Source organism: Nycticebus coucang, chromosome 11 (assembly GCF_027406575.1).
Source record: "Nycticebus coucang isolate mNycCou1 chromosome 11, mNycCou1.pri, whole genome shotgun sequence".
In the NCBI taxonomy this organism is placed as follows: Eukaryota; Metazoa; Chordata; class Mammalia; order Primates; family Lorisidae; genus Nycticebus; species Nycticebus coucang.
Genome location: NC_069790.1, coordinates 84,723,521 through 84,735,585, shown reverse-complemented (window position 1 = coordinate 84,735,585; position 12,065 = coordinate 84,723,521). Strand labels below are relative to the sequence as shown.

Genomic DNA, 12,065 nt, shown 5'->3' with positions numbered 1-12,065 from the left:
CAGAGAAAAATATGTATTAATATAATTTATTTATTTACTTAACAAATTATGTTTAGTAATAATCTACTTTGTAACAATTACAGTATAGATACTAAGAATAGAAAATTAACCAAGCTCATAAAATCCTTGCTCTTAATGGAATTTACATGCTAGTAGGGATAAGAGACAAGAAACAATATATATATTAACTATATACTAGGTCAGATAATGGTAAGTGAGTGTTAAGACAAAAATTAAGCAAGGAAAAATAAAACTATCTTAAGATAGGGAGAAAAGTAGTGATATGTGCAAAAGACATAAAGCAAGTTGAGAGGACAAGCCAGCTATAACGAGTCTTCAGGCCAGGGAGATAGCATATTGTGGTGATGTGTAAGAAAGAAGTTGAACATAGGAGATGAGCAAGAGTAGGGACAAAGTGGTGACATCAGTAGACTGTGGAGTCAAAGAATTGTAGTATTGGTGAACTAATGGAAGGTGTTAGAACAATAGGAAATGGGAATTAAATGTTTGATTTTATTTTTATTTACTTGCTTCTAGAGAGAAAATGGTTATAAATCTGACTGTCCTTCAGAACATACATTTTCTTTCACAAGCTAAGAAACAGAATGAGTTGTTACAACTAAAACAAATATTTCCCTTGTAACAGAAAGTGATAATGTAATTCATTCAGAAAATCACGGCTGTCACTGTTTAAGGTCATCGTTCCTATCTTTTAGCAGTACTGCTTTTAAAATAATCTTCCAATACATCAGGCAAGCCCTAAAACTTTATTTCTTAAATGTTCTTTGGTATATGGTATTTTCCTAAGAGCTTTTGCTTGTACCTTCTACTTGAACAATGAATCTGCCTTGTACTTTACTCTTCTTTTTCCTTGGATTTGTGTTTTACAATAATGTTTTTTTTTTAATAGTTATTTTCTCTACATGATGTTTAGAAGTGAAACTTCCGAAAAAAAATTAAGAATTTAGGTCAAACTACTAAAAATGACAGTGACAGGATATGGTAAAAACAACAACAGAAAAAGTTTTTTTCAACATGGGAAGTCATCCTTAGAGAAGTTGTTTAAAGTCATTATACTTAAGGGCAGCGCCTGTGGCTCAAAGGAGTAGGGCGCTGGCCTCACATACCGGAGGTGGCAGGTTCAAACCTGGCCCCGGCCAAAAAACAAACAAACAAAAAAAAAAAACTGCAAAGTCTTTATACCTAAAACTAGGTTGGAGAAAAGAGGTTTTGAAATAATACTAAATTTTGAAATTTAAGTCACATATATTCTAACTTGGGTTATATGTAATTCCTTTTTCATTTGATAATTCTAAAAAAGCAATGTCACTTTGAAAGCTAATATGGCTTTTAAAAGGGTTGGACAAAAGTTTGTTTCCAGTGAGTCACCCTTAAAGCTTTATGTGAATGTGGTAAGTGAGGTAAGACTTACTGACATTACTCTGCTAAGACTGTGTTGACTCTTTATTAATCTAGAGAAATTTAATGTAGAATTTCCTTAAACAGAATAACAAAATTTCATATATAATGTGAAATATTAAAAATTAGAAAAAATACAACATAACAGTATTCGCTATACCTTAAGCAAAGGAATTTATTTGCCTTTTCTAACTCTTTAAATAGATAAATACACTATTTCCTGAACTATTAGAAAGTAAATTGCAGATAACATGACATTTTATCCCCTAAACCTATGGTAAGAATAAATAAATTCTTCCATATAACCCGAACAGCACCATCACATTAAGATAATTAACAATAATTTCCTAATTTCCTAAAATATCTAGAATCATAAATTCAGATTTCTCTTACTGCCTCCAAAATATATTTTGTAATTTAGAATTTGTTTTCTAAATTCAATCATGGCTTATACATTGTATTTTGTGGTTACATCTCTTTAGGTTTTTGTTTTTTATAACATTGAATTTTTGGACAAATGTCGGTTGATTTATAGAATATCTCGTATTTTGTGATTCTTGATTCAATAGTTCTATATATTTTTACTGATTTTTCTTTCTTGACTTTATTCTCTCAGTAGCCAAAAGAAATGCTTTTTAAATATCGCTCTTCTGAATTGTTCTATAATAATTATTTGGCTTTTTAGAGATTGTTTTTATTGAAGTTCTCTATTATTTTTGTCTATTTGGTTTGTCTTTTTTTCTATTTTTAAAAAACAAATTTATAATAGTTATTTTTAAGTCTTTACTTATTCTAACTTAAGTTTTATCTGTGGACCTGTTTCTTTGGCTGTGTGGTAGTTCTTTTTTTTTTTTTATCCTGATATTGCATTTAGAAGAGATTGAAATAAATATTATTTTTCCCAGAGAGGGCATGCTTTTTTTCTCTGATAGGTAGCTAGAATGAAAGACTGACCACTTTGATCACCTCAGGAGTTAAGCTGGGTTGGAGCTAGATTACCTCCATAGTTTCCCCCCAATTCATTTCTGTTTCAAATGCTTTGAGTTGAATGAATACTGTGTTGGAACGTAGGCCTTATCTTTTCTCCTTTTTAGTCCCACTCCCAGCCTGCAATGCTGTTGCTGCCTCTACATACTTGAAAATAGACATATGGGGGAATCAGAAAGAGAATGGGGAGAATTATCTCTGCATTTGAGTTTTGTAAAAGATTCCAATCTATCATATCAGATGCTTATTAGAAGATGCTTGTTAGAAAATTTGCCAGTTTCCCTTGAATCCAACAGAGTCCTTCTACTCAGGAAGGCTTGATCTTTTGCTACTCAATTCACCTGTGTCTGTGATCCTTTCTCATTTTGGAATTACTTGTTCTCTGGATGTATAGGTCCTTTGCACCTCTTTGCATCCTCAACGATCTGTATTTTTAATATATTATTTTTTAGATTGTATAGTATTTTTTGTTCTACTTACAGCAAAACTTGGGAGCTATTCTGATTGTCTATATCCTGATTTCAAACTAGCTTTGTGTCCTACATTCAGGATTTATCTGACTGTTTTCTCATGGTGCCTTTTATTTAACTATTTCCTCAATCTCATTTACTTCTTAAAAACTGAAAGTTGGTCTCTCTAATGGGTTCATTCAGGTCAGATAGTTCTACAAAAATATATATTAAGTGAATCTTCATCCTTCATATCCTCCCCCCCATGAGTGGGTTCTTATTGTGAGGTATTTTACCATTAGAGATGCAAAATGTCATTTAGTTAAGGTGGTACCTGCTCTATCCTTCCATTTTAAACTTAAGTTATCCCTTACAACTAACTATCCAGTAATGTGTGAAGTGACATTTTGGGTGGTGGATCAATTTTTTAACTAAAATTTCATTTATAATTGCAAAATAATATTTTAAAAATTGTATCATTCGGGCGGCCCCTGTGGTTCAGTGAGCAGGGCGCCGGCCCCATATACCGAGGGTGGCGGGTTCAAACCCAGCCCTGGCCGAACTGCAACAAAAAAATAGCCGGGCGTTGTGGTGGGCGCCTGTAGTCCTAGCTGCTCGGGAGGCTGAGGCAGGAGAATCGCCTAAGCCCAGGAGTTGGAGGTTGCTGTGAGCTGTGTGAGGCCACGGCACTCTACCGAGGGCAATAAAGTGAAACTCTGTCTCTACAAAAAAAAAAAAAAAAAATTGTATCATTCCTCGGCATTTCTTAGCTAGCATTCTTTTGTTAATACGAGCTGTCATTTATAAGCAGAGGATTATTATATGTTCTCCAGAAAGTCTGAGTAAAAGTATACTTTTATATGTGTAATTCTTCCTGTTTAATTACAAATGTTCACTATATGCTATTGGTATAATAGTCAATTACAATTATAATAAGCTAGATGTAACCTCTTGGATTTTTACTCATTCCATTTTTCTATCAGTCATGGATTGTGTGTGTGTGTCATATATGTATTTACAGATAATACCCTATCAGGCTGCAGGTGACTTGTCAAAAAATACCTTCTGTGTTCTAATATCACCTTTGAGTGTTTTCTTGCTGAATCTTTATTTCCCCTGCCCAAAACCTAGAATCAAGCTGTTTCTTCAGTTTGTCCTAGTTTCCTTTAGTGGGAAGTGGCATTTAGAAAGTAAAATGTGGCAGTAGATATGCTCCTGGGTATCCTTTCCTCTATGCCTTTTTGGTGAAAATAATGAGATAAAACAAATATATATGTAGAATATAATTGTAAATATACATTATAATATAGTTTTATGTATGACTATATAGTCTTAAATCCAAAGCTGATATTTTCCATTAAAATTTGACATTACAGAATCTTGCTTAATTTCTTTGTTTTATATTTGTATCTCTTCTGTTACACTGAAGGACTTAGTTCTGAACAACATTAACACATTTGCTTTTTCCTGCAATTTACATAAAATGATTTCAAAATCTCAGTAGCAGTTTTGCTTCTGCAAATAAAATGACCAAATGAAATGTAAGATTTCTTTACTGTTCTTATGTCTTTAGAACATATCCCACCAAGAGTTACAATACTATGTTTAAAAGTTCCCTGAAACAATTCTTTTCTGTGTTTTTATGTTAACTAATTTACTATATAATTGATTTCACTTTATTCTCAGTTTTATTGTTTTTTTTCCCTCTTAATTTTAAGGAATATCAAACATTTACATAGTTCAAAAGTCAAAACTTTATTAAAAGTTGTATTCAAAAGGGGATCCCTTTCATTTTCTTCTTTTATCCTGCCTCCTGTAATTCTTGTTTATCCTACTACTGTTTCTTTTTGCAAAAATAAGCAAATTGATACACATTCCTATATGTACATATAATCACTCCTTCTTATCTCTGTAGGTGGTAGCATGTTATATACTCTGTTTGGTACCTTTCTTTTTTAACTTAATATGATAGAGATCACTCCATTTGTTGTTGTATTGATCAGGAACCAGGTCTGTCTGTATGTGTCTACATAGTAAGAGGTTTATTATAAAGAATTGGGTCATACAATTATGAAGTCTGATAAATCCCAAGAGCTGTAGGGTGAGTGGATAAAGTAGAAACCCAGGAAAATCAACGCTACGGTTTAGTTCAAAGGCCAGCAGGCTCTAGACTCAGGAATAGCTGATGTTTCAATTTAAGTGCAAAGGTAGGAAAAAGCTGATGTCCCAGTTCTAAGGCAGTTAGATAGAAGAATTCAGGAGAGGGTCATCCTTTTTTGTTCTATTCAAGTCTTCAACCGATTGGATAAAGCCCACTCACATTAAGAAGGGCAGTCTGCTTTACTCAGTCTACCAATTCAAATGTTAGTCTCATCCAAAAACACTGCCAAAGAAACACACAGAAAAATATTTGACCAATTATCTGGAAACTCAGTGGCTTAGTCCAGTTGATAAAATTAGCCATCAAAGGTATTTAGGTATCTTCCTTGTTTTCATGAGTCATTTATAAGCTTTTTGCTATTACAAATAGGGCTGTAATGGTATTGTATTTTTGAGGATTCCTAGAGGTGGAATTGCAGGGTAAAAGAATAAATGCCTGTGTGATTTTTTTTTTTGGTGTTGCCAAATTGCCCTCAATAGAAGTGGCATCATTTGGAATTCCACCAGCAAAAAAAAAAAAAAAAAAAAAAAAACAGAGAAAGAGAATGCTTGTTTCTCTAGAACTTCACCAACAGAGTATATAGCCCAACTGTTGAATTTTTGCTAGTCTGATGAGACTTGGTATCTCTGTGTTGGTTTATTTTACATTTTTCTTGTTAATGAGGTTGAACACCTTTTTATATACAGAGGGTGCCAAAAAATCTACATACACATTTTAAGAAAGAAGTAAGCTGTATTAAAATTGTAAGACTTAATATATACTGATAACAAAAGATGAATATAAGTCATATTTGACTTCTGCCAATGGTTACCATCTGTGGCCAGACACTTCTGATTATGGCAAACTACTGCTTGAGCACATGGTGCAGTTATTAGGCATGTAGGAGGCTCTGTTGCACACTCATGCCTCCAATGTCATTGTACTTCCACAATATTCTTGAATTTCAAGTACCACTTCAAAGTGATCTTGCACTCTTTCAACAACAACCATGCTTCCACTGTTTTCTTTGACTATCTTGCCGGTTGCATGCTGATGCTAGCATTCATTTGATTAGTGCCATCTTTTGAGTAAACATCATACTATCATAATTCATATGTTGCTATAATAATTCAGCTTCGAAAAGGACTGATGATGTGATCTTGTTTTTGATACTTTTTCTGCGATTTTTGGTCTTTATGTTCTTCATTTTTTTCGGAGCTCTTTGTATAATTTAAAGATATGTGCTATCTTTCATTTTCTTTATATCTTTTGCCATAAATCAGTCTGTTCTTTTATTGCTTCTAGATAATTGTCTTAGAAAAGCTTTCTTGAGTCTCAGACTATAGGCATTCCTGTTTGTTATTTGTCATATTTTCTTCTAGTACTTGTATGATTTCATTTATAATATTTAGATCTCTGACCTACTTGGAATTCAGACCTGGTATGTGTTGTGAAATATTGACACACCTTTTCCCCCCAAATAGTTATCTATTTCCCCAGTAACACGTATGAGAAAGTTCACCTTTGTTCTAGGGATTTGATTTGTCACTTACATGGTATACCAAGGCCCACAGAATTCTGTTATATTCCATTGTATATATAATCTATCTGTGCCTAATACCACTATGTTAATCATAAAGATTTAAAATTAAAATGTTGTTCCATAGCATCTTCCCTCTCCCACACACTGTTCTTTCTGAGGGATTTCATGGTTTTTGTTTTTGTTTTTTTTTTTGCTTTTTTCCCCCCATGTATTTTAGAATCAGCCGGTCCAAGTAAATTTTAAAAGTTACTTTTATTGGGGTTACATTAATTTTTCATAAAGTGGAAAAAATTAACATCTTTATAATATTGAATCATCCTACTCATGCAAAAAGGTGTGTTTTACCATCTATTCTGGTTTACTTTTGAGTCAGTAGTGTTATAAGGCTTTTCTATATAGTGGTTATGCACATTTCTTTCTTTCTTTCTTTTTTTTTTTTTTTTTTTTTTTTGTAGAGGGAGAGTCTTACTTTATCGCCCTCGGTAGAGTGCCCTGACGTCACACAGCTCACAGCAACCTCCAGTTCCTGGGCTTGGGTGATTCTCTTGCCTCAGCTTCCCAAGTAGCAGGGACTACAGGTGCCTGCCATAATGCCTGGCTATTTTTTTGTTGCAGTTTGGCTGGGGCTGGGTTTGAACCTGCCACCCTTGGTATATGGGGCTGGCACCCTACTCACTGAGCCACAGGCACTGCCCAGTTATGCACATTTCTTATTGTGTGTATTTGTAGGTATTTTATCATGTTTATTGCTGCTGTAAATCTTAACTTCCTATCTATTATAAAGTTAAGTGCTCCATAATGACATTTTGATCAACAATAGAAATATACAGACTATAGGCTAGTGGACCGTAAGATTACAGTACTGTATTTTTACTGTACCTTTTCTATATTTAGATCTAGAAAGACTTACCATTGTTTATACAGTATACAGTAACATTCTGTAAAGATTTGTAGCCTAGAAGCAATATGCTATAGCCTAGGTATATAGTAGGTTATACCATCTAGGTTTGTGTAGAAACACTCTAATAATCCCACAACGACTATTGCATAGTGATGCATTTCTTAGAATGATTCTATCCTTATAGTTAAGCAATGTTTGACTGAATAATCTGATGACAAGCTGTTGTTTATATATGTATAGATATATGCTTTTGATTTTATTTGTACATCCTACTGTTTCACAGAATTTTCTTACTGTTTACATTAGTCTATGATAGATTCTGTTGCATTTTCTAGGTATCCATTATATCATCTGCAAATATACTAAGTCTTACTTCTTCATCTCCCATTTATTGGATAGTATCTTCCTTTTCTGTTACGTAGCTTTGCTTTTTTCATTTCACAATAATGTATGTGGTGTGGCTCCCATAAATAAGTTGCTAGTTATTTGGCTGATACATATGTATAATGTTAATATTAAGGAAGAATTTACCAATTTGTTTTTTATCATACTGAGTGCTTTTATTAGGAATGGGTATTGGATATTGTTAAGTGGACATCCAGCATCTATGGAGATGAGTAAATGAGTTTTCTCCCTAGATTTATGAATACAGTGAATTAAATTAATGCATTTTCTTATACTGAACAATCTTTCAATTCCTGAAATACACAGTACTTGGTAATGCTTGATTCTGTTTGCTAAAATTTTATTTCATGTTTTTACATTGCCATTTAGATGTGATATTGGTCTGTATTTCTTTATAGCCTTTATCATATTTAAGTATTGTTATTTTGTTCCATGAAAATGAATTTGGAAAGTAATTTCTTTGCTTCTATGATTTGGAACAATTTAAGTAGTTTTGGGATTTTCTCATTTGTATGCACGGGATTTTAATTCATAGAGGTGATTGCGTAACAACATAGAGAAGTCAGTGCCATTGAAAGAATTGTTACTTACATTTCCTGAGAGAGGGGGACACAACATCCCTGGTAGGTCTACAGAAGCAGCACCAAATTTGGTCAGGATGCAGAAGCAGAACTGAAGGAGAGCCTAGAGCAGAGCCTGTTACTGGCGTTTTCCATGGGAAAGTAAAGGCAGGGTGGAGTAAACAGTTTAGATTGGTTAGTTTGAATAATTTTTCTGGGACTTAGGGTGTGGGAGCTGTACCTTGTCTGATATGTGGTCCTGAGTTGATTTAGAGTGGGGAAATTATTGATTTGATGTGTAAAAGTCAGATAAAGTGATTGGCTTGCATGTGAGATGTGCTTTAGAAATTGGCTGGCCCTGGCAGGGGCAGCCTCTCTCTGAATCTATAAGCTTGTCCTCCTGCTTCCCTCCCAAGACAGCAAAACATAAGATGTGGGAAAAACATGTCAGTACAGGAAGTATCTGATTTTTAAAGACAGTGGCGATAGAATTCCTCATTGGGCTGGTGCTTTTTGGTAAGATAATTCTGAAAACTTTCTCTATTTTTTCTGTAGATTTTGGTTTTGTTTAAACTTTTTCTTTCTACCAGAGTTAAATTTAATAAATTTTCATATATTCCTATAATTCTCTGTTAGTATGTTTTGCTAGAAAAAATATGAAAATTAAGTAACGTCTTTGTGTGTTTGTTGATCTTTTTTTTTTCCTAACAAGTTAATATACTTCTTTCTTTTGACTTTCTTTTTCTAATCCTTTGAATTGGATGTTTATTTTACTTTATTTTTGTTTATATTGATATAAATACAAAGGATCTAAATTTTCCAAATTACTATTATAGCTGCATTCCTTGGATTCTGACTTGCAGTGCTTTCATTATTTTTTTAATATATTCTGTGACTTTATTGGTATTTCCCCTGTGACCCAAATATTTTCTTTTTCTTTTTAATTTGCTAGGTGAGGTGGCATAGATATTTTGTTTTTAGTAATTCCAGTTTTATTACACTGTGATTGTAATGTAATAAAATTTTCCTTTATGGCTCTTTTTTTCAGGACTTAATACATAGGTAACCGAGCAATCAATACTTGCTGCCCGAATGTGTATAAAAGCCAATACCATTGCCTTTGAGAAAAGAAAAGCTTTATTGCAAGCTGACTAGCCAAGAGATGGGAGGAAATGCTCAAATCTGTCTCCCCAAGCAGGAAGCTGGGTCAGGTTTTATAAGCAGAGTGTAATAAAGTGTGATCTGATTGGATCTTACAATGAGGTGATGCGAGGAGTTGTGCTCTCACTGGATCATGCCATGAGGTGATGCCAGGGCTCCATCTGTTTGAATCCTGGATCCTACCATGTAGTGTCCTGTTTTTAATTCAGTCCTTGCTCCTGGGTCCTAGCACTTGGATTTTCTCTGTGGGTGTATGCTTGATTCATCTGGACATGCTCCAACTATATGACCTTCAAAGTAGTGGTCCATGGTAACTGAAGAACACCATACCACTTTGTAATAATAAAGTTGAGTCAGATTGGTCTGCAGTTAACCAATGCAGTTAACACATGTATATGATATTTTTTATGAATATTCCATTTGGACTTGAAAAACAGCTCTGCCTTATATAGAGAGCAAAGTTCATCTTTAACTATAATTAAAGCTTATGTTCATTAGGCCATCTGTAACCTTACTTTTCATTCATTTGACTAAGAGTAGAGTGTTAAAGTTATACCCATTGTTAGTTGTATTTGTCTGTTTCTACATACATCTCATGGAATTTCTACTTTGAAGATGACTGTTCTGATAAATAGCACATAAATATTCATAACTTTTATATCTTCATTGAGAATTGTGACATTTAGCATTTATGGTGTCCTTTTTTTTTTCTTTTAACTGAATTAATGCTTTTTATTTACTCCCAGCCTTTTCAAATCATCTCATGTATAAAGTTCATCTTCCATTAAATTATTTAAAAATAGCTTGGTACTGTGTTCTCTAACCTGATTTTTTTTAGGTCTTGTAAAGGTGCTTTCTTGCATGGATAGTTATTAAATTTGGCGTTCCTGCAGAGGGCGAGGAACCAGTGCGGAAAGGTTCTCTTTGGCCATCTTGCTCTGCCTCTTCAGTTTTGTTTCTCTGAAAAACCCACATACATCATGTCAACTGTAGAATCTGCTTGTCAGTATCATTAAAATAACTTGCTGGGATTTTGATTGAAATTGTGTTGAATCTGTAGATAAAGTTGGGAAGATCTTGAGTCTAAGTACCCATGAACATAGATCAAATGTTCATTCGTTTGTCTTTATGCTGATTTTTTAATTTCAATTTTAAAGCGTTCCTTTATATCTGCAATTGCTTACTTAATTGTATATGATTAATACTAAAATGTTCTGGTTTTCTTCATGGCTGTGGGTATGTATGTGTGTGTGTGAAATTTTAAGAATTTTCATTCACTAACCTAAAGAATTTTCATTCATTTCAGCTAAAAAGTCTATGGTTGCTGGGTTCATTTAGGTGTCTCTTTTATGTACATTTTCTCTTGTTTTTTGTTTGAATTTCTGTAGATTTATAGATTGGGATTTTGGTGTCTTATTTTGCTTAATTCCCAAGAACCCTGTTTGATTGCTACAAATACAAATGCAGAATTTTTTTTAATGAAAGAGTTTTCTTTTAATCTGACTTATGATTTATTGACATATATAAGTATATATGAATATACATGACGAGTGTGTGTGTGTGAGTGATGACAGTAGGTGTCTTTAGTTGCTTAATTCTGTCCCTTTATTCACCACGCCTCCTGAAGTACCTTCCTTTTTCAAGGTGTTTCCTCCCTGCTCCAACTCCCGCCCCCCTAAAGATAGTCTTCCTAATACTCTCAATTTTGGTGCCAGTCCTTCCCATATACTTTCTACGCTCTTTTCTTTTGAACTTGCAGTTGCAAAACCTTTGATTTTCTAAGTCCTAAATCTTTTCATAGAATTCACTCAGTCAAGTTGGACCTTGTCTGGGTGGTAAACTTCAGTTACATTATCTGATTTTGCCACCTCTCAAACCCCATCATACCTTCCTGTCTTTTATGCAGTCCTCATCTGATTCTCTCCTTTGAGTGGGTTCCAAAGTCACTTCAGTCTCAGATTTTTATTTTCTTAATTCCATGTAAAATGAAGTATTATTCTCTGTTTCTTAGATTTTCACAGGCAGAGATTATAGGTGCTTTTATTTGCTCTCCTTAATGATCTGTATTTTTTGAAAGGTATTTGGGGAGTTTGGAATTTAGATGGCATTCCAAACAGAACCCAGAACTCTAGCCCTCTAAAAGTATTTTCTGCCAAATTTCATGGTAACTATTAGGTTGAACTACATAAAAATATAATCTATATGACTCAAGAACTGTTGAATATCAGCAATTTTATATAGTTGTATCTAACAGAAAAGTAAGCAAATTTTTTCTCTTATTTCACACCTTAATGAAATACTGTATAATAGAGGCATCATTTTAGTATTCATTACAAGTTGATAAAGTCTACGTTTTTATCAACTTTATTGAGGTATAATTTATATATGATAAAATTTCTAATTTTACATTCTAATAGACAGTTTAGTGGGTATTTACACATTATCACTCTCAAGATATAGAACGTTTTTCTTTAAAAACCTGTCTTGTACCCTTTTGCAC

At 33.5% G+C, this 12,065-nt stretch overlaps 1 protein-coding gene across 1 annotated transcript in view; it reads left to right on the top strand.

Annotated features, from left to right (window-relative positions):
• BMT2 (base methyltransferase of 25S rRNA 2 homolog) overlaps positions 1 to 12,065 on the top strand; it is a 71,897-nt gene that overhangs the window by 20,683 nt on the left and 39,149 nt on the right. The window lies entirely within an intron of this gene.